Here is a 27,847-nt window from a genome sequence, read left to right on the forward strand (position 1 = left end):
CTAATTACTCATACAGAATTTCCCTTTTTATATATTGATTTTCCCCCAATTCTGGACATTTATATACTATGATCGTATTTCTTAACATTGGTGCATATTTTCTATTTAACATTTTCTATAAATCTAATGAATTTAAGTAATTGTGCATATGAAGAACATTTATATCAGTAATATAAATAGAAGAAAATGTGCTATAAGTGGAAAATAAACACAAAAATATTTATACAAATATAAGTACACATAGATTTAAAATGTTCAAAAAATAAAAATAATAATGTGTACCACCAGAAATCCTATGACCACATTCTGAAAACTGTGGCCCCTCTGATCCCTATTTTTCAGATTGAAATTGCACTTCAGAGCCCTTACCACAGTTTCCATTATAGGTTTCCCCTGCTTTCTGAAAGTAGAGTGTTTCTGTGAAAACTTTCATAGCCCTAATGGCATAAAACAAAAAACAATTACCAGTAGTTTATATGGAAAATTTTTGAACATTCTCAGATCCCAAAAATAACCTAAGACTTTTCTGATAGCTTAGGACACATATTTTTTAAGATGCCCAAAATAGGCATTCCTGGGTGTTCAGTTGGTTGAGTGTCTGCCTTAGGCTCAGGTCATGATCCCAGGGTCCTAGGATCAAGTCCCGCATCGGGCTCCCTGCTCAGTGGGGATTCTGCTTCTCCTTCTGCCTGTTGTTCCCCCTGCTGTGGTCTCTCTCTCTCTCTCTGACAGATAAATAAATAAAATCTTTTTTTTTTTTTAAAGATGCCTGAAATAAATCAAGGTAAATCACAAACTCTCTTAGACACTGTTCTGTGTCAAAACTGCCATGGCTTGATGCTGAGTGTACTTCCTAGGAAGGAGGTTGGCGGTATACTCACTGTGTGCACTGCCTCTGTAACTACTTACTGCGAAATAAACACTGAACACTATTTGTGATTTTCGCTGTTTTGTTTTGTTTTGTTTTTAATAAAAGTGAAAATCCTCTTCAGATTCAGGTACTCTGCTAACTTAGGTCTTTCCTAATAGTGAACTGGCATAACATGAACTTCCAAGAAACAAAGGATACCTGTGTGTACAAGTCATTTATGGCCATGAACAGATTTTCTGCCTTTGAGGAACCAGGTTGTAAGCTCCTTAGGCCTCCAGACCTTTACCTTGTTTCCTTTACCCTGCACTCCATTATGTCTTTTACTGCATACAGATATGCACTGTGTATTTAATTCCTGCTCAGCAAATTGAACACTTAAACAACTGTCTCCAGGAATGAAGTCCAGTGCAACTTATGAGAACAGGACAGTGCAGAACAACAAGCTCAAGAAAATGAACCAGTGGTATCTGGGAACAGTTATTTAAATATATAGACCTAGAAGTGTTTCTTTTCATTAAAAACAACTATTTAATAGGCTTTACTGTGGAAGCAAATAGGATTAATACCTTCATTTAATACATGAAGAAAGTAAGGCACAGAGGGAAGTGAATAATTTGCTGAAGGTTACTGAGGTAGGATATGGAGATTTGAGTTTTGAAAGCCGGATTCTGTACTCTCAATCACTACTCTATGCTGTATTTCTTCTTTGAGTATATGAAATTACCCATGTGAAAATATTTGGATTCTGTCAGTCTACAGTTACTTGTTGTCATTTATGGTCCATTTGGTTTGTCTTCCATTTGCTGGGCATAAATGTAGGTATTTCCTTTCCCTGAATTGGTGAAACTCAGATAAAGAGCATGCACTTATAGGAAAGATCAAATTCTAAGTGTCCAATATATTTTTATATCATGTCACATAATGTGATATATTAGGCTGTTGTGGAATGTCAAGCATTGGCACAATGTATGTCTTGGAAATGCAGAGTGACAGGTTGTCATTATAGCTGTTCCAAGTTTTTGTGATAATGGTGAATCCTGGAAAATTTCATTTTCTGGTTTTGCACATTGCCAACACATTGACATTTCCCTTGTGTTTTCCCAATGGGAAAGACAAAATTGAATTTAGCCAGACCTGATAATTTTCCTTAATGGAAATTTAAGGGGCTAAGAAGCCTGCATTTGTCTATGGGCTTCAATAATTTGAAGTGAATTATCTTCTATCTTTATCCCTAGGATGTAGAGGCAGATGTAGTTTTTTCACAGACTTGAATTGTACAATGAACACCTACTGATGTAGATCATTCAAATTATGAGTTAAGTGCAAACAGTGCTTATATTTAGAACAGGGTCCTGTGCATCATGGGAGATCTAGCAAACATCCCTGTCATCTATTCACTAGATGTCAGTAGCAAACCAATCTTACCCCCTATCCCCCAATTTGTACAACCAAAAATGTTTCCAGACTTTGCTAAAAAAAATTGCCTCTGGTTGACAATTACGGATTTTGAGAATGGAATTTCTGATTGGTTGTTTTCGTAAACTCCTCAAATTCATACCTTTGCACATATTTTAAGACCAGATTTTTTTTAGGCTAATGTCTTATTGGACACAATGCCAAGTTTGCATTTCCAAGCATATTACAACAAAGTAGCTATTAATGTATTGTTTACTAGCATTGTCTCTTACAAATAAAATTAAGTTATATCACTGGCAGAATCTTTGAGAAATGAGGCATTCTTATCTCATTTTAAGATTCATGAAAGTAATCTCTCCAAATATTGGTAATATAGAGACAAATATAGACAAATAGAGTGTTTTATAATTACAAGGTGCTTTTAAACTCAATATTTAATTTTCCCAGTAATTCTGAGTAAGGTTTTAATTTACTCACTTTATTGATTAATAAATGGAGACTTGAGGAGTAGCTTTTGTCTATTTCTTGTGAGTTAGATCAGAAAATACCACCATTCTGAGTAATTTTAGGTGAGTAGAGTTTTCTTGCTAAGTTTTTTTTTTTTTTTTTTTTTTTTTAGCTAGGGAGAGGTGGGGCTAGGGGCCGAGGGAGAGGGAGAGAGAGAATCTTAAGCAGGCTTCATGCTCAGCATGGATCCCAATATGGGGCTCAATCTCACAATCCTGAGATCATGACCTGAGTTGAAATCAAGAGTCAAATGCTTAATGGACTGAGCCACCCAGGTGCCCCTTGCTGATTAAACTCTTAAGTAAAGCTCTCTTCTTGTGTATAAACTTTTTTCATATCCTTGACAGTCATGCTAAAGATGCATGCACCTTTCTTTCTTCTGCTCTTTTATTTCTAAATCCATATACCACCATTTCCTATTTTGATGTCACTGGTTGTCTTGGGACCTCATGTTGACTGGACCATCTGTCTATAGCCCCTCAAGTGAGCTGCCGTAATTATGTTACATCAGGACAACTTGTGAAGCTCTGAATATCACGTTTCTAACCTTACAACTGATAAGCAGCATAAGCCATTCCCATTGCTATTCTCAGTCCTCTCTCTGTCTTAAATAGATGCACAGATCTCTAGGCTCTTAAGCATCTTCCAGTCCTAATGTTTACTTTGTAGTCAAGACCCCAGAAATTAGTCTTCCAGAATATAGCTCTTCAAGCCAGACTCCTCAAGGTGATGGCTCCCATGTAAACTTGATATGAAACCTCCTACACTGTGTAATACTGTCATCTCAGGGAGAGCCACTATTCATTAGCTTAAATAGTCAGCTTTATGTTTCAGTAAAATAAATACACATTTTCCCTACAGTAATGACTTTTTTTCTCACTTTGTGAAAACTGCAGGGACCCTTGTTATCGAGAGATAATCGTATTCTAGCAGTGCCACTTATTATGCCCTGTGAAAGTCCCAAGGATATGATTATCTCTTAATAACTCTAAAGTCTGTTATGTATCATGTTGTATTGTTGTTTACTTTGAGTGCGTGGGGGGAACCCATTAGTGATCTCTGTGGTTGATATTATTCGTTGGGATAATGATAAAAGAATCAAATGACCATTTGTTTGCTTGTAGCTAGACGGCACAATAAGAAATGCATCCCACTTCTCACTGAAAAATGTATTTAAAGGTAATTTCTAGCTTAGTATTAGTTTAATAACCTGGATGTTAATACTAAATTAACATCAAGCAAAGCTAAAGGAAAGTTAGGAAATATACATGGATAATTTAATAACTATGTGAACTTTAACTTCCACAGAAAATTCAGGTTGGGTTTTAACTACCTGTGAAAGAAGTAAACACCCCTGAAAAAGAAGTACTCACTAATTCAGTGATGGTAAATGCCATCGATAATTTAAGTAAAGTAAGATGATGTAAGGAAATCCCCTTAAATATAATTGTCTTCTAGAATATGGACAGTTAATGAATTTTTTCCCTCTTACCTCATGCCTTCCTTTCATGTCCAAAGAATGCAATAATTTTGGTTTCATTTACTGAATACCTTTTAGAGACCAGATAGTTGTCATGCATTCTCTCATTTTATCTTTACTAGAATCTTGCCAAGGTAGTTAATACTATTCCTGTTTTTTTAGGTCAGGAAAATAACCCCTGTAAGGGGTTAAATAACTTGCTTGAGTTCATGTAGAAGGTAGATGGCAAAGCCTAGCTTCAAATCTGATTTTAGAGTCCATTTGTTATCTACTGATTATTTAAAGGTGTGATATGAAGGATGGTTAGAATTATAGAACACTTGTAGCTGATGGTGATCTTGTATATGTGTATTATTAGGTAGATGCATGTCTGACCCTAATGAAAGGGAAAAAGTTAGCTAAAGTGATGAGACCACTGTCTTCTCTCTCCTAATCTTGCTTCCAACGTCTGTGAGAACTGAAAGAATTAGGAATGCCTCATCTGTTTTTTTGAACATTTTAATTAGGACTATTTTCATATTCTTAGCTGTCACTTGGGAAGGATTGTTTTGTTCTGAATAAATATTCGACACACTTTTTTTACTTCTGAGGTATTTGGGAAAGGGCTAGATCAGGACTTTTGTTCTCCAGAGTAAAAATCATCCTTTTTGACCCAGGCCTTGTCAGCAGCTGCCTCTTTCTAGTTGCATTTAGCCAAGAAGCTCTGCAGTCATTAGTAGATTTCTGGTTTCTTTGTATTGTAATAAAGCCAATGCATTTCTGTTGACACCAGCTGATATGTTCAAAACTCCTGGACCCAATCATTCTGAACAGAGGGAGATTTGTCCATTTATTCATGCATTAATCTTCTGTCTAGCCCCACAGGTGACTTTTTGGAGTTTATAATAAAAGCCACAACTAAACTTTAACCATAATTTAAAGGTTACAATAGCAGGTAAATCGTATGGATTTAACATTAGAAAATTTAATTTTCAGTAATTTTAAAAAATAATTAAATATTTTGTGCATATTATACACTGGGCACTGTATGGATTATCTCATTTTGCCCTCACAAAAACAATGTAAGGTAGATATATAATTATTAGGCTCAATTTTTGCATAAGGAAGCAGAACTTAAAGAAAGTGAATGAAATGAAAGCCTTTCCATGTTGTGCAGAGGAGGCTATTACTCCATTGCCTCTAATGGATGCATAGTTTCTTTCCCTGTATAAATAAAGCAGTGCAAAAGTAGCCAAGAATAATGCATGTATCTTTACCCCTTGTGTATCTAACTACCTTATTCATCTCTTGAGTGTGCTGGCACATTTGAGGTGGAAAGTTTTAACTAAATCACTTTTCCCCCTGCTAAGAATATGGCTGTTCAATATTTTTTCCAGTGGAGAATAAGTAATCCCTAATTATAAAATCAAGAATGTCTCAGTACCTTTCTAGGCATCATTAGAAGTTTCCTTTTAAGAGCAGTCAAGAAAATATATGGTAGAAATGGAATTAATTTAAAAAAAATTTTTTTAAAGATTTTATTTTTTTATTTGATGGAGACACAGCGAGAGAGGGAACACAAGTGGGGGTGGGTGGTTGGAGAGGGAGAAGCAGGCTTCCCTCTGAGTAGGGAGCCCGATGTGGGGCTCCATCCCAGGACCCTGGGATTTTGACCTGAGTCAAAGGCAGACATTTTAACGACTGAGCCACCCAGGCGCCCCTGGAATTAATTTTTTTTTTTAAAGATTTTATTTGTCAGAGAGAGAGAGAGAGCACAAGCAGGGGGAACAGCAGACAGAGGCAGAGGGAGATGCAGGCTTCCCACTGAGCAAGGAGCCTGATGTGGGACTGGATCCCAGGACCCTGGGATCATGACCTGAACCGAAGGCAGATGCTTAACTGACTGAGCCACCCAGGTGTCCCAGAAATTGAATTGATTTTTAAGTTGCATGTCCCTTGCTTAGTTTTTAATTTGGATCCATTCATTCACTCAGCATGTATTTAGGGAATTCTTATTTTAGACTAGGTTGTACTAATCTCTGCAACTTCAAATTGAAGAATAAGACAAAACAGATACATATTTTCCTACAATAAAAGATATGTGTGTGGGGGGGGTGGGTGGTAAACATATTGTGATTAGTGTCATGCTAGAAACATGTTGAATGTAATAGGACAACGAGATTCATTACAATCCTGAAATGCTATGATTTTGTAAAGAGGATTATTTCAAAAATAATACTCTATGATTTTTTTAAAAATTGAAATATTTTATGTATAATATATTAGTTTCAGGTGTATAACATAATGATTTCACAGTTGTATACATTACAAAATGCTCACCATAAATGTATTTACTACCTGTCATCACAAAAAGTTATTTCAGTATTATTGACTATATTCCCTAAGGTGTATTTTTCATCCCCATGATTTATTTATTTTACAACTGGAAGTTTATACCTCTTAGTCCCCTTAACTTATTTCACCTAATCCCCTACTCCGCTCCCCTTTGGAAAACAGCAAAACCCCAGTATTACCTTACACCAGTCAGAATGGTTATTATCAAAACAAGACAAGAAATAACGAATGTAAAAAAAATAAATTTTGGTGAGTGTGTGGAGAACAGGAGACCTTTGTGCCCTGTTGGTTGGAATGTCAACTGGTGCAGCCACTATGGAAAACAGTATGGAGTTTCCTCAAAAAAATAAATAAATAAAAAGAGAAGTACCAGATGATCCAGTATTTCCACTTCTGAATATTTCCCTGAGGAAAATGAAAACACTGATTTGAAAAGACTTATGTGCCCCTATGTTTATTGCAGTGTTATTTATAAAAGCCAAGATACTGAAGCAATCTAACTGCCCATTAACAAGAGATGATTGGATAAGATGTGTGTATATACACAATGGAATTTTACTCAGCCATAAAGAATGAAATCTAGCTATTTGTGACAACATGGATAGACCTAAAATGTGTTATATTAAGTGAAATATGTCAGACAAAAGAAAGACAAATATGATATTTCATTTATATGTGGAATCTAAAACAAAAAACAACAAAAAGAGAAGAGTCTATTACATTTTTACATTTATTTTGATGATGTTTGTTTGTTTGGGTGGTGGTGGCTGAGTAGAGTAGTAGCTTGATTTGTCAGCAAATACCATGAAGTTAGGGATATTTTTCTGTTTATTTTCCCAGTAACTATTTTTGAAATAAATGAATAAATGTAAATATAGAATCTGTTGGTCTATAAAGGTAAAGAAGCAGCTGAGTATGAATCATATTTATGAGCCAAGAGAATTTGTATATGTAGATTTTCTTGCTAATAGTGTTGTGTGTTGATTTTTGTTTCTTTATATTGCTCATCTATATGTCTTCCTCAGTTTCTTTAGGCACGTAGCTGGGACTTCATATTACCCACAGAAAGCTTGCCTTCAGTGGGCTCATTTCTTAACCAACAACCATTAAGTTGCAAGTTATAGAAATGTACACTAGTTCACATAAAGAGAAGGGCTGTTGAAACCATATGTCAGGCAAAGTGATTGCAATCTAAGAACAGAAAACTAGGTAAAACCTGACCTCAAAGGGACTTGAAAAGGCAGGATATGTGACTACTTGTCACCCTTTTCATTTTATTTTTAATACCTTATTTCTCATGGGGATCAGGATTAAGGGTGTATGTTATCCCAACCCTAATGTTTCTGGAATGTCTGTTTCATTCTCTGATTCTCTCAACAGACTAGTTTCTTTTACAATAATTCTACCTTTACTTGCCTTGAACTCTCAGTGGTGCAGTTTAGAATCTCTGAGAGAGAATCCTATTAGGCTTAATGTGGGTCAAGCATTCCTCCTTGTTCAATCACTGTAGCCAATTACACAGTACATAGGGCAATCCTTTCCAGGAGCTATGGATGGGGCAAATTTTTTAAGGTGCAAATGTTGATTCAGAGGCCTTCTTGGGATTAGTCCTAGATATTCCTCCTTTTTTCCAACCCTTCCAACCTGCCTTCCATTCTTTTGGCCTCTGTTCTTTGCTCCATGACAGCTAACAAATCTGATAAATGTATTCATGATGTTAGCCCATCTAACAGATAATTTCTTTTGGCCAGTGTTCCCTCTGTGAGCAATTCCAGAAATCATAGGGATGAATTTAATAGTAAATACCTTATTTTTAAAAATTTTCTTAAAAAGATTACTTATTTATTTGAGAGAGAGAGAGTGCGCAAGAGAGCAGGAGGAAAGGGGAGGGGCAGAGGGACAGGGAGAAACTGACTCCCCACTGAGCAGGGAGCTCTATCCCAGGACCCTGGGATTGTGACCTGAGCCTAAGGCAGATGCTTAATGGACTGAACTACCCAGGTACCCCTAATACTAAATATTTCAGATAGTGGGAAAACATTTGCTAGTATGTATTGCTTTTAGGTGCTGACTTTGCTTTTTTATGTATAATCCTTCTTCATGAAACCATTTATGATATATGAGAATCTTTTACCACTATTACTATACTATTACTACTGGTGTTTCATATGCCAGGTAGAAGACTAAATACCTAAATTGCATTATGTTATTTAATTTACAGTTGTTCTTTGAGGCTGAGTAATGCTATGTCCCCATTTCACAGGTGAAATTGAGGCTTATGTTAGTTAATAAATTGCTCAAGATCACATGGCTAGTAAATAATTGGACCATTATCCCATCTCAGGCAGCTGTCCCAGAACTTGTGCTTTTAAAAGAGGAACATGATTATTTTCTAATGAATAAAATTGGAACCTAAGTTTTCATTTCAAATCTATATCCTTAATTGCACAAATATATTTACTTGCATTCTGTAAAGAATATATTTCTGTACATATGTACATATGTGAGTGTGTGTCAAGTTTTAGTAATACTTGAAAGAATGAACCCGTGATTAAAGTTGTGGTTTTGTTTTTTATGATTTATTATCAGTTTTTAGCTATTGTTACTGATTTGTAAGCTGGAGTTGCAAGTCATGCCAATAGCTATAAATAGAACTTTTCATTCTTATCAGTGGCTATCCCTAATGTAACAAAAAGTCAGACTTTGAGGTATGCACTAAACTTTTGTAGCCAACTCACATACATAGAGCTGGTGACTGACCATAGTAACATAAAACAAATGGTCATTTATTTATGATTCATTATTAACTTGAATATAGGATTTTTGTCATTTCATAAGAAATATTTCATTTGTCATAATAATTTGTGGCACTTTATTTTGGGGGAATATCTCAAAAAGAACATTAAAAAAAGATAAGTTACATTTCTGGATATATTAACAATATAAAGAAGACATATTTGGTCTTTACCTTCTGGACACTATTGATATTAACTTGAAAGTAAAGGTAGTTAGGTACTTAATATAGTGATGAATTATTTTGATACGCAGCAGGGGCTACCATAATCTTAATAAGTGATAATGTATTTATGGCTAATCAGGTAAGTAAAATATTTTTATCCTAATCAATTATTCTATATTTAAATGTAAATTAGACTGGACTTGTGTAATGATATTTCTGAGTGGCCAATCTATATTGATCTACATAAAATGATATTTTAATTATAAAAGAATTGTAAGACAGTTATTTTGCTCAGAAGTAAAGTTATCTACAATAGAAACTTGGTTAGAAGATACATACATATACATAAACTTGAAGGTATGAATATATACATTTATTCTCAGTAATATTATATATATTTTTTCCTTAGAGGGAAACAATATTGCTTCAGGGGAAATTACTCTCAGGCACAGAATTATTTTGCAATTAAAGTTTAACTTGGTGGCTTTAAGAGAAGATATAATGCCATATTTATGGAGAGAGTGTTTTGTTTTTGTTATTGTTGCTCTCATTTTACACATTCATATGTCTAGCAAAACCCACCAGATATTTTCTAGTTAATTGTTCACCTTTTCATTATTTTATAAGCTTTTGTAATATCCTTTCTTTAGAAATTGTCTTTTTTATTGAATCTGAATACCACAAAATATCACAGGCTCCTAGAGCCATTATACTAACAAAGAAAGGCTAGAGTGGTGAATTGACTTGTCAATAGTCACACAGCTAGTGGGAGACAAAACAGAAAGGAAGCTGGCATCCTGGCTCCTCATCTGGGCAGTTCTATCAAGCTGAAGATTCATATTGACCATAGTTAATTTTCATTTCTTCCTAATTTAATTTTAGAATGGCAATAGTTAAGTATCAGCTATACATAAGTTTATTTATACTTGAAAACTATATTTATTTGTATATTTTTTATTTTTATTTAGGGATCTTTGATATACAATACCTCCACAGTATGTGGTCTGAAGAACTGCCCTAAAAGGTAAGCTTCCCACAAGGGAAGATTGTCTTTATTTCACTTTACCTTTGGTTAGCATCCTTGGTTTTTATGGAAACATTAAGATCTATTCCATACAGAGTGATGCCATGAGATCATTTTTAGTGTTTTTCTGAAGGTTGAAGTTAATGAAGATGGTGAAATCATGTAAATTAAGACTTGACAATAGGAAATTGAGGCCTTTCCCAAGTCTCTCTGGAGAAGATATTTGTGGTAGTTTTTCTGTGGCTCAGATTAATTGGTAATTGAAAAACTTTTGATTTTGGCATCATGGAAAGAGTATTGGGAATAAAGTAAAAGTTGTTGCACTTTTACCAAATGGCTTTATAGGAAAGAACATTTTATCAGGCAAATCAACACAAATATTGTTACTAGGTCCTACAAATATTCAGGTCTTAAAATTGAAGCCTTTTAGGGTTAAAACACAAGCAGTATAACTCATGATCTGTGATATATGCAAATTTTTTCCTTATAAAAAAGTGAAATACCTGTTTTTATTTTCTAAGGCTGCTATAGCACTGTACCATGAACTGGGTGACTTAAAACAACAGCAGTTTGTTTTTACCAGAGTTCTGTAGCTTAGAAGTCTGAAATGAAAGTGAAGGTGTGAAGGCAGGTCATACTCTCTGAAGGCTCTAAGGGAGGAATCCATCCTTGATTCTTCTAGTTTCTGGTAATTGGCAACAGTATTTGGTGTTCCTTGGCATGTAATGGCTTCACTCAGATCCTTGTCTGCTCCCCAAACTTGTATTTGTAAAAGGCACAGGCATTGGATTGAGGGCCCACTCTAAAGCAATACAACCTTATCTCAACTTGCTGATGTCCTCAAGGACCTTTTCCCAAATAAGGTCCCATTCACAGATCTAGGGATTGGGATTTCAACATATCTTTTTGGACATAGTTCATGCATAATAGTATATATCACCTAAAATTGACATCAGTGATGTTAAAATTAATTACAGTTAACTAGGAACTCATGGGGAAAAACACTAACGAGAGTGGTGGTAGAGGAGGTCTCATTCCATTAATACACATAAAATAAAATGCCAACTCGTTTTAAAAGTTGTAATAATTATGTCTTGATGGACAACTTATCTCCCAAGCAAGATAAAATTTAAAACTCAGTTATTCAGTATAGGGATTGATGACATTGGGTAAATATTAGCACATGATTTTGGCTCTCAGGGGAAGATTATTTTTAACACCCTCAATTATAAAAAAAATTAGGAAAAATTTATTTCACTTGATTCCTTAATTGTTTTTCATAAGCCAAGATCGAGTAAGTTATTTTTTACCACTTGAGTATTGCTCTATAACAAACCACTCCTAGATTCAGTGGCTAAAAATCAGTAACTATTAATTATTTCTCATGAATATATCAGGTAAGCTGTGTGGGTCATCTGATGTGGAACCCATTTTTGACTGTGTTAGTGTATATAGGGTCTGCTTGTAGGTAAATTAGGGGGAGCCTCTGCTCTGAATAGTCTCTATTCCTCCAGGAGAAGACAGGCTTTTTCTCATGGTGATGGCTTTTTCTTATTCCACAGTATTTTGAGTGTTATCAAACTTGGTACTAGTTTTTATTTTTATTTCCACAGACTTGTCTAGCTACAGTCCATCCCAGACAAAGTAGTAGAAGTGATCTTCCTAAATCATTCCCTAAATCTAATCAGATTATCATAACTACCTATAAATCTTTCATTGTTCCTTGTTTTCCTTGGATCAACTCCAGCTATTTGACATGACTTTAGAAGTTTTTATATTATTTGACTGTTGCTTACCTTTCTACCCTCATTTCTCACCCCCCCTTCCAAAATACGTTCTACCAGCTTGTATTTTTTTTTTAAGATTTTTTTTATTTATTTGTCAGAGTGAGAGAAAAAGAAAGAGCCCAAGCAGGGGGAGTGGCAGGCAGAGGGAGAAACAGGCTTCCTGCTGAGCAAGAAGCCGATGAGGAACTCCATCCCAGGACTCTGGGATCATGACCTGAGCCAAAGGCAGGAGCTTAACTGTCTGAGCCACCCAGGTGTCCCTCAGCTTGAATTTTTACTTATTTTTTATTTTTTTATTAACATATAATGTATTATTTGTTTCAGGGGTACAGGTCTGTGATTCATCATTCTTACACAATCAGCTTGAATTTTCAAAAAAATGTTTAAATATGCCATTTTTTCTCTTGCTTTTCTTCATTCTATTCCTTCTTTCAGAAATATATTGTTCTCCTCATCCTGCACCCTTCTCCCATCTTTAATCAACTCTTTATTGCTAACTAAAAACTTGATGTTTGAGGACGGCTTCTGTGGTTTTTCTTCTCTGGGTTAGGCTTTCCTCCAGTGCCAGTATCAACGTGGACAACATGAAAATCACATTGTACTGTAATTGCTTTTTTGATTAGTTTACTTTCTCATTATGGACCCTATAAGCCAGTGATGATACCTTTTTTCTACATCTTGGTATTCAGTCCTCAGTAATTATCCATGGAAAGAATGGAGTATATAATGACATCTTTTGTGTTCCAATTACACTGTCTTTAAAAGTTTGAGATGTTGAAATCATACTCAATGGAAAAAGCTGAGAGCTTTACCCTTAAAATTAGAATCAAGATGTGAATGCAAACACTACTGAACTTCAGCATAGTATTAGAAGTCCTAGCCAGAATGATTAGACAAGAAAAAGAAATGAAGGGCATTTAATTGGAAGGGAAGACATGAAATTATCACTATTTATAGATGACATGATTTTATATGTAGAAAACCATAAAGAGTCCAACAAAAAACTGAGAACAAATGAATTCAGGAAAGTTGCAAGGTACAAAATCAGTATACAAAAATCTGTTGCATTTTTATACACTAACAATGAACTACCAAAAAGAAGTTAAGAAAATAGTCCCCTTTGCAATTGCATCAAAAGGAATAAAATGCCAAAAAAAGAATAAAATGCCTAGATACAAATTTAATCACAGAGATGAAGGACTATTGAAAACAAGAACAATTAATATTGTTAAAATGTCTATCCCTCCCAGAGTAATCTGTATTTCAGTGCAATTCTTATCAAAATTCCAATGGCATTTTTCTCAGAAATAGAACAAAAAAAAATTAAAATTTGTATGGAACCACAGAAGGTCCTAAATAGCCAAAGCTATCCTGAGAAAAAAAGAACAAAGCTGGAGGCATCACACTCCCTGATTTCGGACAATACTATAAAGCTACAGTAATCAAAACACTTTGGCATTGGCATAAAAACAGACAAATGGATTAGTGGAACAAAATAGGGGGCCCAGAAATAAGCCCCCATGCATATATGGTCAATTTATGACAAAGGAGGCAAAGAAGGAGAGTCTCTTTAGTAAATAGTATTGGGAAGACTGAGCAACCACATACAAAAGAATGAAACTAATCAAATCCATCAAATACAAAAATTAACTCCAAATGGATTAAAGACTTGAATGTAAGACCGGAAACCGTAGAACTCCTAGAATAAAACATAGGTAATAAGCTCCTTGACATTGTTCTTAGTAATATCCTTTTGGATCTTACTCTAGAAGCAATAGTAACAAAAGCAGAAATAAACAACTGGGACTACATCAAACTAAAAAGCTTCAGCCAACAAAAGAAGCAACTATGAAAATGAGAAGGCAATTTACATTTGCAAATCATATATCTGATAAGAGCTAATATCTAAAACATATAAAAATCTTACATAATATAATGTAAAAAAAATAACCTAGTTAAAATACGGGCAGAGGATCTGAATAGACATTTTTCCAAAGAGGACATACAGATGGCCAATAGGCACATGAAAAGGTGCTAAGCATCAGTTGTCATCAGGGAAATGAAAATCAAAACCACAATGAGATATCACTTCATACCTCTCAGAAGGGTTAAAATCAAAAAGACAAAAAATGGAAAGCATTGGCAAGGATGTGGAGAAAAGGGAACCCTCATGCATTGTTGATGGGAGTATAAATTGGTGCAGCTACTGTGAAAAACAGTATGGAGGTTTCTCAAAAAATTAAAAAACTACCATAAGATCCAGCAATTTCACTTCTGGGTGTTTATTAAAAAAAGATACTAATTTGAAAAGATAGAAGCAACCTTATGTTATTTGCAGCATTATTTACATTAGTCAAGATAAGCAACCTAAGTAGCCATTGATGAATGAATCGATTAAAAAAGATGTGGCATGAGGCGCCTGGATGGCTCAGTCAGTTAAGCATCTGCCTTCAGCTCAGGTCATGATCCCAGGGTTCTGGGATTGAGTCCTGCATTGCGTTCCCTGCTCAGCGAGGAGCCTGCTTCTCCCTCTCCTGCTGCTGCTCCCCCTGCTTATGTGCACACACTCTCTCTCTCTGTGTCAAATAAATAAATAAATAAATAAATAAATAAATAAAATATTAAAAAAAGATGTGTGTATATGTACATATATATGTATACACAGAGACACAATTGTAATTCTACACAGCTATAAAAAAGAATGAAATTTTGCCATTTGTGGCATCATGTATGAACCTACAGGGTATTATGCTAAGTGAAATAAGTCAGAAAAAGAAAGACAAATACTACATGATTTCACTTAGAGCTGGAATCCAAAAAACAAAAAAAATTGGTTAGCAAACCCAAACCAAACTCATACATACAGAGAATAGGTTGATGGTTGCCAGAAGGGAGGGGGGCTTGAGGGAACACCAGGTAGGTAAAGAAGATCAAGAAGTACATGCTTCCAGTTATAGGGGCATCTGGGTGGCTCAGTTGGTTGAACGTCTGACTCTTGGTTTCAGCTCAGGTCATGATCTCGGAATCATGATCTCAGGGTCTTAATATCAAGCTCTGCATCCAGTCCTACCTCTGGCTCAGTGGGGATTCTGCTAGAGATTCTCTCCCTCTCTCTATGCCCCCCTTCACACTCCCTCATATACATGCTTTCTCTCTCTTTAAAAATGAATGGATAAATCTTAAAAAATAAAAAATAAAAAAAGCTTCCAGTTATAAATGTCATGGGGATTTAATATACAGTATGGGGACTGTCATCAATAATATTGAATTGCAAATTTGAATAAGAAAGTAAATCTTAGAAGTTATCACAAACAAGATGTAACTTTGTATGATGACAGACGGTAAATAGACTTAATGTGGTGAACATTTTGCAATGTATACAAATGTTGAATCATTACATTGTACACCTGAAACTAATAAAATGCATCTCAGTTATACTTCAATGAACAAAGTTGTTGGACATTTCCAGAATTAAGACTGAAAGGCAGGAGGTCAGGTACTTTCAAATTGTCATGATCCCCTTTTGGTTGTCTTTAAGGAGGGCCCTGGCACCACCTCCAGGTGCCCTAGCCTCGTGTCCTCCACCACAGGTTGTAAAAATGGCAGCCTATGGATAAGAACAGCTTCAAAACAGAGTTATGTTGGTTCACACATTTGTTTTTTTTTCCTTTTAATTGCAAAAAGATAAAGTTTTAATTGTTGCCAACACTTGAAAATTCGATTTCAGATATAGTGATGATTTCTAGTTGTCTTAGAAGAAATCAGAATACCTTCCTACCCCAGGCTTGCACTCGTAGATGGCAGGAGGGCTTTCCTGGGCAGCAGCTGCCTCCTTCTTCATTCTTCAGTTTATTATACCACTTCATTTGCTACCTATTTGGCCCTGACAGGCCCTTGAGTTCAGTATCCTCAGCTGCACAAAGACTTCTGGATTGATGGAATGTGGAAACTTAGTTCAGCTTCTGAGAGTCTGTCTCTGGTGAACCAAAGATCGTAGGTTCAGTGGCTGAATGGGCCATTTAGTTGTTCCTGTCATATATCTATCAACTAAGTGAAAATAATTTTGGCTTTATGTTCAGAGTCCTGTGCTTTAAATTCCTGCTCTAATATTGGAGCAGGTAAACTAACTTCTCTGAGACTCATTTTTTTTCCCATCAGCAAAATGGAGACTGTAATATTTGAGGGCTTACAGCATGTAAATTTGTTTTGTTAACACCACAACATTGAACCTAGCATACACACAGAGAGAAAATGGAAGAAAATAATTACATTCTTTTTCTCTGGATTGGTATAAGTAATTTTCGTCTTTTGTTAGATATTAGTCAGTTAAAAACAGGAAAATTAAGTACTGATACACGCTACAACATGGAGGAACTGTGAAAATATTCTAAGAAGCCAGACACAAAAGTCCATGTATATGATTTCATTTATATGAAATGTCCAGAATAGGCAAAATTATAGAGATAAAAAGTATAATAGTTGTTTCCAGGGACTAAGGGCAGAGGAGAATATGAGCGTATTGCTCAAGGCTCAAGGGGACCGGGTTTCGTTTTTGGAGTGATAAATATGTTATCAAATTAGATAATGGTGATAGTTGCACAACCTTGTGAATATACTAAAAACCACTGAATTGTATAGTAAATGGTGAATTTTATATGGGAAGTAGATCTCAATATAGTAATAGATTATGAAATGCATGTTTTAAGAAGACAAAATTTCTCCTTCAGATAAGGTGACTAGGGGATATAACAAAATAAACAGACTCCTTAGGTTATCATTCAAATCAATACATACTGTCTTCCTAAAAGTCCTGATGTATCCTCCCAGGCCAAAGACCAAGTCAGGTTTCTAATTTTAAGGATTAATGGTTTAATAAAAGGTTATGAGTGATGGAGGCAGACAGAGATGGGTAAACATTTAATTTTTTTTCAATTTTTATCTCTGTAAGCCTTAGATTCCTTAAACTTTAAGTAAGGGTCCTAATAGTCATTTTGTTGGGTAACTGTAAGAGTTATGAAGATTATGTCAAGTACTGATCTTAGTGTCAGTTATAAAATAGGCCCTCTATAATTTATACTTTTTAAATGAATGTTACTTGGTTGTGAATTTTAGGCTATAACATTATATTATGGGCAGCCCAGCTGTCCCAAGTTTGGTTTTTCCTGTGCTAGCATCTTGGCCAGGAAGAAAATAATGGTTAGAATTTCTGCTAATACTTAATGAATTTAATCAGCTCCTGAGGGACTTTTGATATAGCAGGGAAATATTTAACAGAGAAACATGATTTTTATTCCTCCTATGTTTCTCTTGATAGTCGACAGAGCCTTCCCTAGCAGAGGTAACATTATCTGTGCTGAGAGAAGAGTATTAACATACCATGAGGGTAATGTTAGAATGAAGAGAACACATCCCTGTGGCCTCACATTAAAATGTTTCTGTACGCGTGTGGCTCTGAATGCAATTTAAATTGCTGCCAAGAAAATAAACCACTGCCTGAAAATGGACAATTCAATTGTCCATCAATATTTTTTACTTATGATTTTTTTTCCTTTAGAACAGAGAGTTTGTTCATTCTTTTTTTAACTTTGGCTTTGTGTTTGGAAATTGAAATTAAAATCATAGCCTAGGAATAATGAAGATGATTGAGTTATTCAATGTGCATATTATAGATTATAATGTTAAGCAGAAATTTTTAATCTCTTCTTTAAAGATTTTATTTATTTAAGAGAGAGAGAGTAAGAGAGAGAGCAAGAGGAAGGGGAGGGGCAGAGGGAGGGGGAGAAACAGTCTCCCTGCTAAGGAGGAAGCCAGACAAGGGGCTCCATCCCAGGACCGTGGGATTATGACCTGAGCTGAAGACAGCCACTTAACTGACCGAGCCACCCAGGCACCCCAGAAACTTTTCATCTTAATTATGAAAAAATGGTTGTATGAATTGCTCCATTTGATACATTGCTGTTGTATCCTTTTCTTATGGATAACAGGAAGGATTATGCTATGGGGAATAGTCAGAATAACAGTTGGGGTTATTTGTTTCAGCAAGTATGTATATAGGGATCTAACTATATGTCAGAATCTATATTAAGTTCTGATGATATGGTGGCAAATAAAATATATATTTACCCTCAACTTTTGAGTTTGAAATATCATAGAGATGACAGATTATAAAGAAGTAAAAAAAAATTACTGATTTTGTTAGGTGCTATGAAGAAAATGAAGAGAGTACAATGATAAACAGGTTATTGAATGAATGAAAGGATGTTCATGAAAGAAATTGGAGACGCTGACACAAATGGGAAGATATTCCATCTCATAGTTGGAAGAATTGATATTGTTAAAATGCCTACATTATCAAAAGCAATCTATACATTTAATGCAATCCCTATCAAAATACCGACAGCATTTTTCACAGACTAGAACAAACAGTTCTAAAATTTGTATGGAACCACGAAAGACCCCAAATAGCCAAAGCAATCTTGAAAAAGAAAAGCAAACCCGGAGGTATCACAATTCTGAACTTCAAATTATATTACAAAGCTTTAGTAATCAGCAGCATGGTACTGGCACAAAAATAAACACATAGATCAGTGGAACAGAATAACAAAGCCTAGAAATAAATCCACATTTATATGGTCAATTTATCTTTGACAAAGCAGAGAAAAATATCCAATGGGAAAAAAATAGTGTCTTCAACAAATGATGTTGGGAAAACTGGATAGCTACATTCAAAAGAATGAAACTGGACCATTTTTTTACACTATACACAAAAACTCAAAATGTGTTAAAAGCCTAAATGTGAGACCTGAAACCATAAAAATCCTAGAAGAAAACACAGGCAGTAATTTCTTTGACATTTAGCAACGTTGCTCTCCATATGTCTCCTCAGGCAAGGGAAACAAAAAACAAAAATAAACTATTGGGACAACACCAAATAAAAAAGCTTTTGCAAGGTAATGGAAACCATCAACAAAACAAAAAGACAACCTACTTAATGGGTGAAGATAATGTGCAAACAATATATCCGATAAGGGGTTAATGTCCAAAATTTACAAAGAATTCATACAACTCAACACTAAGACAACAAATAATCCAATTAAGAAATGGGTAGAGGACCCAAATAGACATTTTTCCAGAGAGGGCGTACAGATGGCTAACAGGCACATGAAAAGATACTTTTCATCATCATACTAATCATCAGACAAATGCAAATCAGAACCAAAAGATATCACCTGACACCTGTTAGAATGGTTAGAATCAAAAAGACAAAAAATAACAAGTGTTGGTGAGGATGCGGAGAAAAAGGAACCTTCATGCACTATTGGTAAGAATGTAAATTGTTGCAGCCACTGTGGAAAACAGTATGGAGTTTCCTCAAAGAAATTAAAATAGAAATAACATATGATCTAGTAATTCCACTGTTAGGTATTTATCCAAAGAAAACAAAAACACTAATTCAAAAAGATATATGCACCCATATGTTTATTTCAGCATTACTTACAATAGCCAAGATATGAAAGCAACCCAAGTATCCATCAATAGATGAATAGATGAAGTACGTACACACACACACACACACACACACACACACACACACACACACACACAGGAATATTCCTCATCACAGAAAAGAATGATACCTTGCATTTGCAAGATCATTGGTGGACTTAGAGGGTATTATGCTAAGTGAAACAAGTCAGAGAAAGATAAATACCATATGATTTATATTATATGTGGTATCTATAAAACAAATGAATAAACAAAAGGCAGAATCAACCAATAAACAGAGAACAAACTGATGATTGCCAGAAGGGGTGGGGGGATGGATAAATTGGTGCAGGATACTGGGAGGTACAAACTTTTAGTTATGGAATGAGTAAGTCCCAGGATAAAAGGTGCAGCATAGGGAATATAGTCAGTGGTATTTTAATAATGTTGTGTGGTGGCAGATGCTAACTACACTTGTGGTGAACGTAGCATAATGTATAGGCTTGTCAAATCACTATTTTGTACTCCTGAAACATATAACATTGTATGCCAACTACACTTCAATAAAAATAAAGTAAGAAAAAAATGCACACATTGTAGTTCTGCATCACTACTAACATTTTGTGTGAGCATGGTGAGGCTAATTTGATGAATGAACATCAAATTTTTGTTTTTTGTTTGGTTTGGTGAATTGACTCTTTGATCATTATGGACTTTTCTCTTTTTGTTCTCAATAAGTCTTTTGAACATAATATTTATATGATTTTAACAATTCCATGCCTGTTATAGCTGCTTTACTTAAATTACCATTTGTCTGGGATTTCTCTTCTACTTTGTTTTTAACCCTTACTTGTCATTTTAGACGTGTCTCTTGTTAATAGCATATAGCTATATGTTTCTGTTTGATTTGTTTTCTGCTTTTATCAAGGGATTTCTATTTTTGTATTTATTTTTAATACTGAAATATTTTAATATTTTTCTACCATTTTATTTTATGTCACTTTTTTTGTTTCTGCATATTTCTTCTTTCCCACCTTCTTAAATGGATTGTTTTTCGTTATTCACTATTCCTTCCTATTTTTTTTTATTTTTCACTCTATTTCTGTTTCTAGTAAGTTTCCTAGATCTTATAAATTTAGGAATATTGAATTTAACAACATTATTAAGCAAAACCAAAATTATTTAACTATAATTGTACCACCCAAAGTTCCAGGTTATTGTTATATACATAAATGTAGTATTTAATTCAACTTTTTCTTCCAATTGGTAATTACTATTATATTTATTATAGTCAAGACTTAACTTACACATATTTTCCTATATATTGTACCAATTTATTGCTCATCATTTCTCCCAGCATTCCAGTTCCTTTGCGTTCAAGTTATTTTTAAGATATCTATGAAATAATTCTTTTAGCACATTCTCTTAATGGGAAATTGTTAATTTTATCATGAACTATTATTCTTTATCATTATTTTTGAATGATGTTAAACTAGGTTTGCAATTCCTAGTTGACAGTTTTTTCCTCTCAGTACTTTGAAGATGTTCCATTGTTTTCAACTCTTCATTACTGTAGATAATTGAGTTTTCTATTAGTCAAATTGATGTTCTTTTTATGTGATCTCTTTTTCTGCATTTCCTTTTAAAACTTTGTGTTTGGAGTTTTGCAGTTTCATTACAGTATGTCCAATTATGCATTTATTTTTAGTTTTTCTTATGCAATACTCCACTTTTCAATCTGAAGACACATTCCTTTTTTTTTCAGTCTTGTAAAATTCTTATTTACCATTACTTGAATGTTGATATTCAACATTTTTGTCTGTTATCCTTTTCTAAATATCTAATCACACATGTTTTGTACCATTTATTTATCCTATCCAGGACTCCTTTCATATTTCTTATTTCCTTACATCTCCATTTTGCATTCTGGGAAAATTCCTCAATCTCCTCCTCCAATTTTTAAATTCTGCTTTCATCAGTGTCTACTCTGCCATTTAATTTTTTTTAATCAATGAAGATAGCTAGTTTATGCTGCATTAGCAAATGACCCCAAATCGCATGGGCTAAAACAACAACAGTTTATTTCTCCCCCGTGTTACTTGACCAGTGCAAGTTAACAGGCAAAATCTGTTTGTTATATTTACTCGGGGAATCCTACTGATGGAGTTGCCATTGCAGAATGCTTCCATGATTAGTGAAGCAAAGTAAGAAAACCTATGGGATCATGAACTAGGTCTGAGAGGTTCTTCCAGGTATCTGCACATCATTTTTGCTCACATTTCATTGAAAAGACAATTCACATAGCTGTGAGTGACTATAAAGAGGGCAGGGAATATAACCTTAACATATGCCTGGACAGTTTCTAGAATTAGCTTTCTGCTCTCTAAAAAAAGGTGCTCAAATTACATTTTCCACAATGATCCTATGAGTCTGTGAAACATTTCTCTAAATGAACTAATGGGAAGACAATCAGATTGAATGTCAGGTCTCCTGCCTTGTTTTCTATTTTGATATTAACCAAATGTGTGATGTTACAGAAATCATTAAAATTTGCTGTTTTCCCATCTATAGAATAAAAGGCTGGGATTCAGTGACTTGGGTAAATAGATTCTCTTCTCAGCTAAGCATGTTTAGAAGACACATGTTTTTAGGAAAGACCCTACTTCATTCCCAGTATTCTAATATTTAGTTATGTGATTATTTCTAGCTAAATTATTTTTAACATATGCTACTGAAAAACTATGTCTTAACCCAGTTTACCCTGTGGTATTTTAAAAGTGACTATGTTTAAAGAACCATCAATCTGTAGGTTAAATCTATGGATTGAATGAAATTAGTTTAGTATTATAAGGGTCTCAAAAGGTAACATTAAATTAAGCATTTGTTGATTGCTTTAATACACTTTTTCAAGAGACCTTCCAGAGTAAGACTGGGTTATTTCTGTCATCATATGAAAAAAAAGAAAATGGGGTACATTTTTATCTTGCCATGTTTAAAATAAGACATATGGTAGGGCTTGTCAATATTGCAAAACAAAGTCTTTTAGACTATTTAGTACAGAATCACCCTTCTAATCACACACGTAGTGAAGGTATGTAAATTTCAAAGATCACATAAAATACCCTTTGGAGTCTCCTCCTTAAAAGTGGTCCCCAAATCATAGACTCCAGGATTTGAGCAACACAGTAAAAAAATATGCTTATAGATACTAGCCAAAGGCTGATGAGTTGCTGTCAGTTCCCTTTTAGCCACATAAATCTTAAGGAAAAAATAAAGATGATCTATTTATCTGAAGATTGTACAGAAAATTTATTAAAAATACAGGCGTGCAAGGACTGATAGACTGTCTGCAAATAGTTAGCATAGCTCTAATTTCACAAACACTTGGACTGGGATAATATTACCTAGTGGAGATATCCAAATACAAAGTGGAATAAGATTTCAGATGTAGTGCTGATCGTCCAATATAATGCACCAAGTACAATGAAACAAACAACCAGAAACAAGCTAGAGAAACTTGAGAAGCTTAAACTTGGGGAACTGTGCAGAGAAATTGAATGGAAACAACAGTCAACTTTATCTGCAAAGGATGAAATATCACACATCAGGAGGATGTTATAACGTATCTCTGCTTAGCCTGTTGGGGGCAGGTCATGGATGAATTAGAGAAATCTATGCTTCCCATTAAGATCTGTTTTGAAGTGAGACAGACGCTTGTCTCAAAGGTCAAGGACTGAATGTGGCTCAGAGAAGTGGTGGTGGTTATTTTACCTTTTAATCCACCTTTGCAATAAAAGATTAGAGTTAAGATTTTTACCTTGCCAGAAGAATGAAGCTTTTAAAGGAGAGGCATAATTACAGCTATCTTCAAAGTAGGTGGATGCCAAGTCTTAGGGAAGTGCGGGATTAACCTTGTTAATGACAGAACCTAAGGTATCCACAGATTCTTAAGGGCTTGAAAACCAAGGATTTGGAGAGCAGGTGGTTGGACACAGCTGCTGAATAATCCTCTTAACCTCATCTGTACTTCACAGGGTGAAAAATAGCAGGAAAATAAAAATCTCCACCAAGTGGTTGATAGCAATGAAATAAAAGGAGCATCATAGGTATACAAGGGCAAATTTGTCTGATGCTAGTAATTTTGAACAAAAGAAGTAGTTGCTGTAGAGAGGTATGTACTATTATAAAATAAAGTCATAATAAGTATGCCTAAATAAAGAATAAAATGGAATAGGATTCTGCAGGTGGTGATTTCTTCAAGGAACTTCTAAAGCTGTTATTCATTGAGGGCATAAAACCCTCTCAATATTTTGTCATTAATTTTTTTTGTTCATGAAATTGCTAGAAATGAATAGCTCTCTGTCAATATTTAATTGATACTTATAAATTGAATTTAATCAGAAACTATGTCTCTTAAAAAAAAAAGAAACTGTATGTCTCACCATCCAACAAATATTTAAGCAAGGCAAATGTAACAGAGAAAAATGAGGGCGCCTGGGTGGCTCAGTTGGTTAAGTGACTGCCTTCGGCTCAGGTCATGATCCTGGAGTCCCGGGATCGAGTCCCACATCGGGCTCCCTGCTCAGCGGGCAGTCTGCTTCTCCCTCTGACCCTCCCTCCTCTCATGTGCTCTCTCTCTCTCTCATTCTCTCAAATAAATAAATAAATAAATAAAATCTTTAAAAACAAACAGAGAAAAATGAGAAGAAAAGCAGGAAAATGGCACCAGACTTTATGGAAGAGGGATAGAAAACTTTAATACATTTAAGCCATTGACATTCCTAGAATATTGTAGCAAAGCCTAACTAGTCCTGATTAATATCTCCTTTCCCCCAAAGCATGATGTAGCCTGAAAAGAAATGGCCTAACATACACTTGCATTTCTGTGCATTGTAATGGGTCCATGTCTTAGTAATTCTGTGTTTTTAAAAGTTCCTATATTGAATTTACCTCAAACATGTTGACAGCTGAAGCTCAAGTTCTGTTTATTACATACAGAACCATATAGTACAACTCCTACCATAAATGTGAGATCATTTAGTGCTCAAACTGGAAAGAGTAGACTCATAGAAGGCAGTAAGTAAAAAGAGCCCCAGGTAACATCCAGATCAGATCTCTGATTTTATGGTTGAGGGAATTTAGGCTCGGAAGTGTTTAATGCTTTGTCCAGAATCACATGCTCACATGAAACAGAATTCTTGATGTTCAGAATTGTGTGTGTTTTTTTTTTTCTACATGCTGAGAAGTCTTCCTCATGTGGATGGTGAGAATTTACTTTCCCACTAGGACAGAAGATGATCCTCCCTTAACTGAATGACACTGAGTTTTACTCAACAGAAATGGGAGTTTACATGCATAACAGCAAAACAACATTTTGAGAACTTATGAGTGCCAGGTACTTCCCTAATCCTTATAAACACATTTTCTTCTTTGATACTTACAACCTTACCTGCAGGTAGATTCTAACATTTTATTTATTTGATAAAAAAATTCTGAAGTTCAGAGTGGTTAAATAAGTTTCCCAATATCTCATAGTAAATCTGTGGCAGAGTTCCATCTTGATTCTGGGGCTAGGATTCATAACCACTGTTCATATTCTTACAGGTGGGCAGAAATGGAATGTTGTCAAACCTTCAGTGCCAATTAAGGGATTATGCATGTAGGGTTCAAGAAATGCCCCCATGAGGGTGGTGTAGGAGCAACTAGTTGCACCCCAAACTCTTACCTTTCACAAGGTGGTAAAGTACTAATGGGGACTTTGTGTATGAAAATCTGATATTAGCAAGAGACAGTTGTGCTGAGCTGCTTTCGGCTGGCGCTGCAGAAAAATCACACTTGGCTGTAAAGAAGCTGTTGATTGCTTACACAGGTTTCTGTGGCATGCCAGCTCTTCTTGCCAGCCTGCTCTTCCTTATCAAAGAGCCAGTAGTTCCAAGTGAGGTGAGAATCCCACTTGACAAGCAGACATAAGCCATTTGGGGAAAATACAAATTAAAAGGCTCCAAGATAGAAATAGAAGCATTAGCAGCAGGAAGTAACTTGGGGATACATTGTGTCAGATTACATAGGGGAGTTGGGAGAATAAGTGAGTCACAGCCTCCCAGTAGATAACCCCTGCTGTGTCAGTAGTTGGGCAGCCTCAGAAGCTGTATTTGCTATTTAAAGGTGCCAGCACTGCTGGAAATGCCCCCAAGCTAGCATCTGCTTAGTAACATCATTGAATTATGCAGAGTTTGCCTGTTTTTCAAGTAGCTTTAGCATTTGTCCTAACTTCTGACCTGTGAGTCAAAGCATTGTGATGGAATTTTATCCATGTTTAAGGGTAGGAATACAGAAATGTAGTATTACAAATGTTTCGCCTTCATATCCACCCAGCGATTCAATCAATGAGCTAAAAGTAAAATGTTGGGGGCGCCTGAGTGGCTCAGTCATTAAGCGTCTGCCTTCGGCTCAGGTCATGATCCCAGTGTCCTGGAATTGAGCCCCACATTGGGCTCCCTGCTCCACGGGAAGCCTGCTTCTCCCTCTCACACTCCCCCTGCTAGTGTTCCCTCTCTTGCTGTCTCTCTCTCTGTCAAAAAAATAAATAAAAACTTAAAAAAATAAAAAAATAAAAGTAAAATGTTGATTTCAAAGGATTTTAGTATTTAAAAATAGACAGCATGAATGCAGTGTCATGGGGTACATTTGATCAGTGTCTTGGCCAAGAAATCTCAGTTGTGAGATGCAGAAACTAGACCAAATAAAAAGTTTACTGGGAGAACGCAAGGAATCTCACAGTACCTCCAACTAGGATGTACAGTTGTGCTGACATCAGGACTGACAAGTCAGGTGCAAAGGTGTTAACTTTCTGTAGTTCTGGGACCAGGAGGTCACTCAGCGCACGTGTTCTCTCTTTCTCCCCCCACCGTCCTCTCTCTCGCTCTGTCTCTCTCTCTCTGTCTCTCTCTCTCTCTCTCTCTCTCTCTCTCTCGGTCATTCTGTTTTCTTTTCTCTTTGCAGATTCTTCTTTCTGCATCAGTACATAGGTAAACTTGGTCATGCTAGCTCTGAATTAATAATAACCCACTGGCTTTCTTATTTAGGTTTAGTTTAATCACTGTCTCCTAATCAGAAATTCCACAGAAATACATCTCCCTGTTCAGTCACTTTGTGTTGCAAGGAGACATCAACACTTCCTTTTAGGCTTGTCTGTGGGAATTGGATACTTCTGTGAGAAAGGTCTCTAGGTTTCGTAGGGTCCACTCAAAACTTTCTTTTATTCAGAAAATTATTGGGAATGTTCCGTTCTGATCTAGCTTAAATTATAGTAAGAACAGGGCTTATCCCTGGTTAATGTATAATATGAACACTTAACACTAAAGGAGCTGCTTCCTCCTTGCTTTCTAGAACTGCCCTCAGTGATTGCCAGGGTGCTTTTCATCCTGTTTCATTAATTATTTCTTGACTGCTAATCCTGAATCAAAGAAAATTTAATACAAGGCTCAGGGACTCCATTTTCTATTATTTATTGGAATCCAGCTCTTGGAGCTATTGGAGAGAGGAGGGATAAGGTGGTTACCAGCTCTGGCCAAAAAGTTATTACAGGCAAAGTGCTTCACAGTTAACAAAAAATGGGGGAGTGTGTAGATACTGTTCTTTGGCTGTGGTTTTGTGTATATGTGTGATATCTAGCTCTTAACTAAGTCAGCACAATCATTTTTTACAGGAGACATTGGAATACAGTTGAAGATTTACATATTTTACTGGAAATTCCAGGACTGTCAACACAATCAGATTTATGCAGACAATATGGCATAGTGCCTATTTATTATTACAACTTGATATCTAGACCAGTATTTCTCAAACTTCAGTGTGCCTACAGATCCCTCAGGAATCATTTTAAAGATGCAAATTATGCTCTAGTAAAGCTGTGTAGGGCCTTGAGAGTTTGGTTTTCTAACAATGTTTCACATAATCCAGGTGCTGCTGGTCCGCAGACCTC

The 27,847-nt window shown here is 35.4% G+C and overlaps 1 protein-coding gene across 2 annotated transcripts in view; it reads left to right on the forward strand.

The window, feature by feature from the left end:
* CNTN4 (contactin 4) overlaps positions 1-27,847 on the forward strand; it is a 952,644-nt gene that overhangs the window by 237,118 nt on the left and 687,679 nt on the right. For both annotated transcript variants that reach the window (XM_025885702.2, XM_073901561.1), the window contains exon 3: positions 10,536-10,591. The gene's annotated coding sequence lies outside the window, so the exon portion shown is untranslated. The remainder of the gene's footprint in view (positions 1-10,535; positions 10,592-27,847) is intronic.

Source organism: Callorhinus ursinus, unplaced genomic scaffold, assembly GCF_003265705.2.
Source record: "Callorhinus ursinus isolate GAN/ISIS: 27379988/994484 unplaced genomic scaffold, GSC_fseal_2.0 scaffold15, whole genome shotgun sequence".
NCBI classification, from domain to species: Eukaryota; Metazoa; Chordata; class Mammalia; order Carnivora; family Otariidae; genus Callorhinus; species Callorhinus ursinus.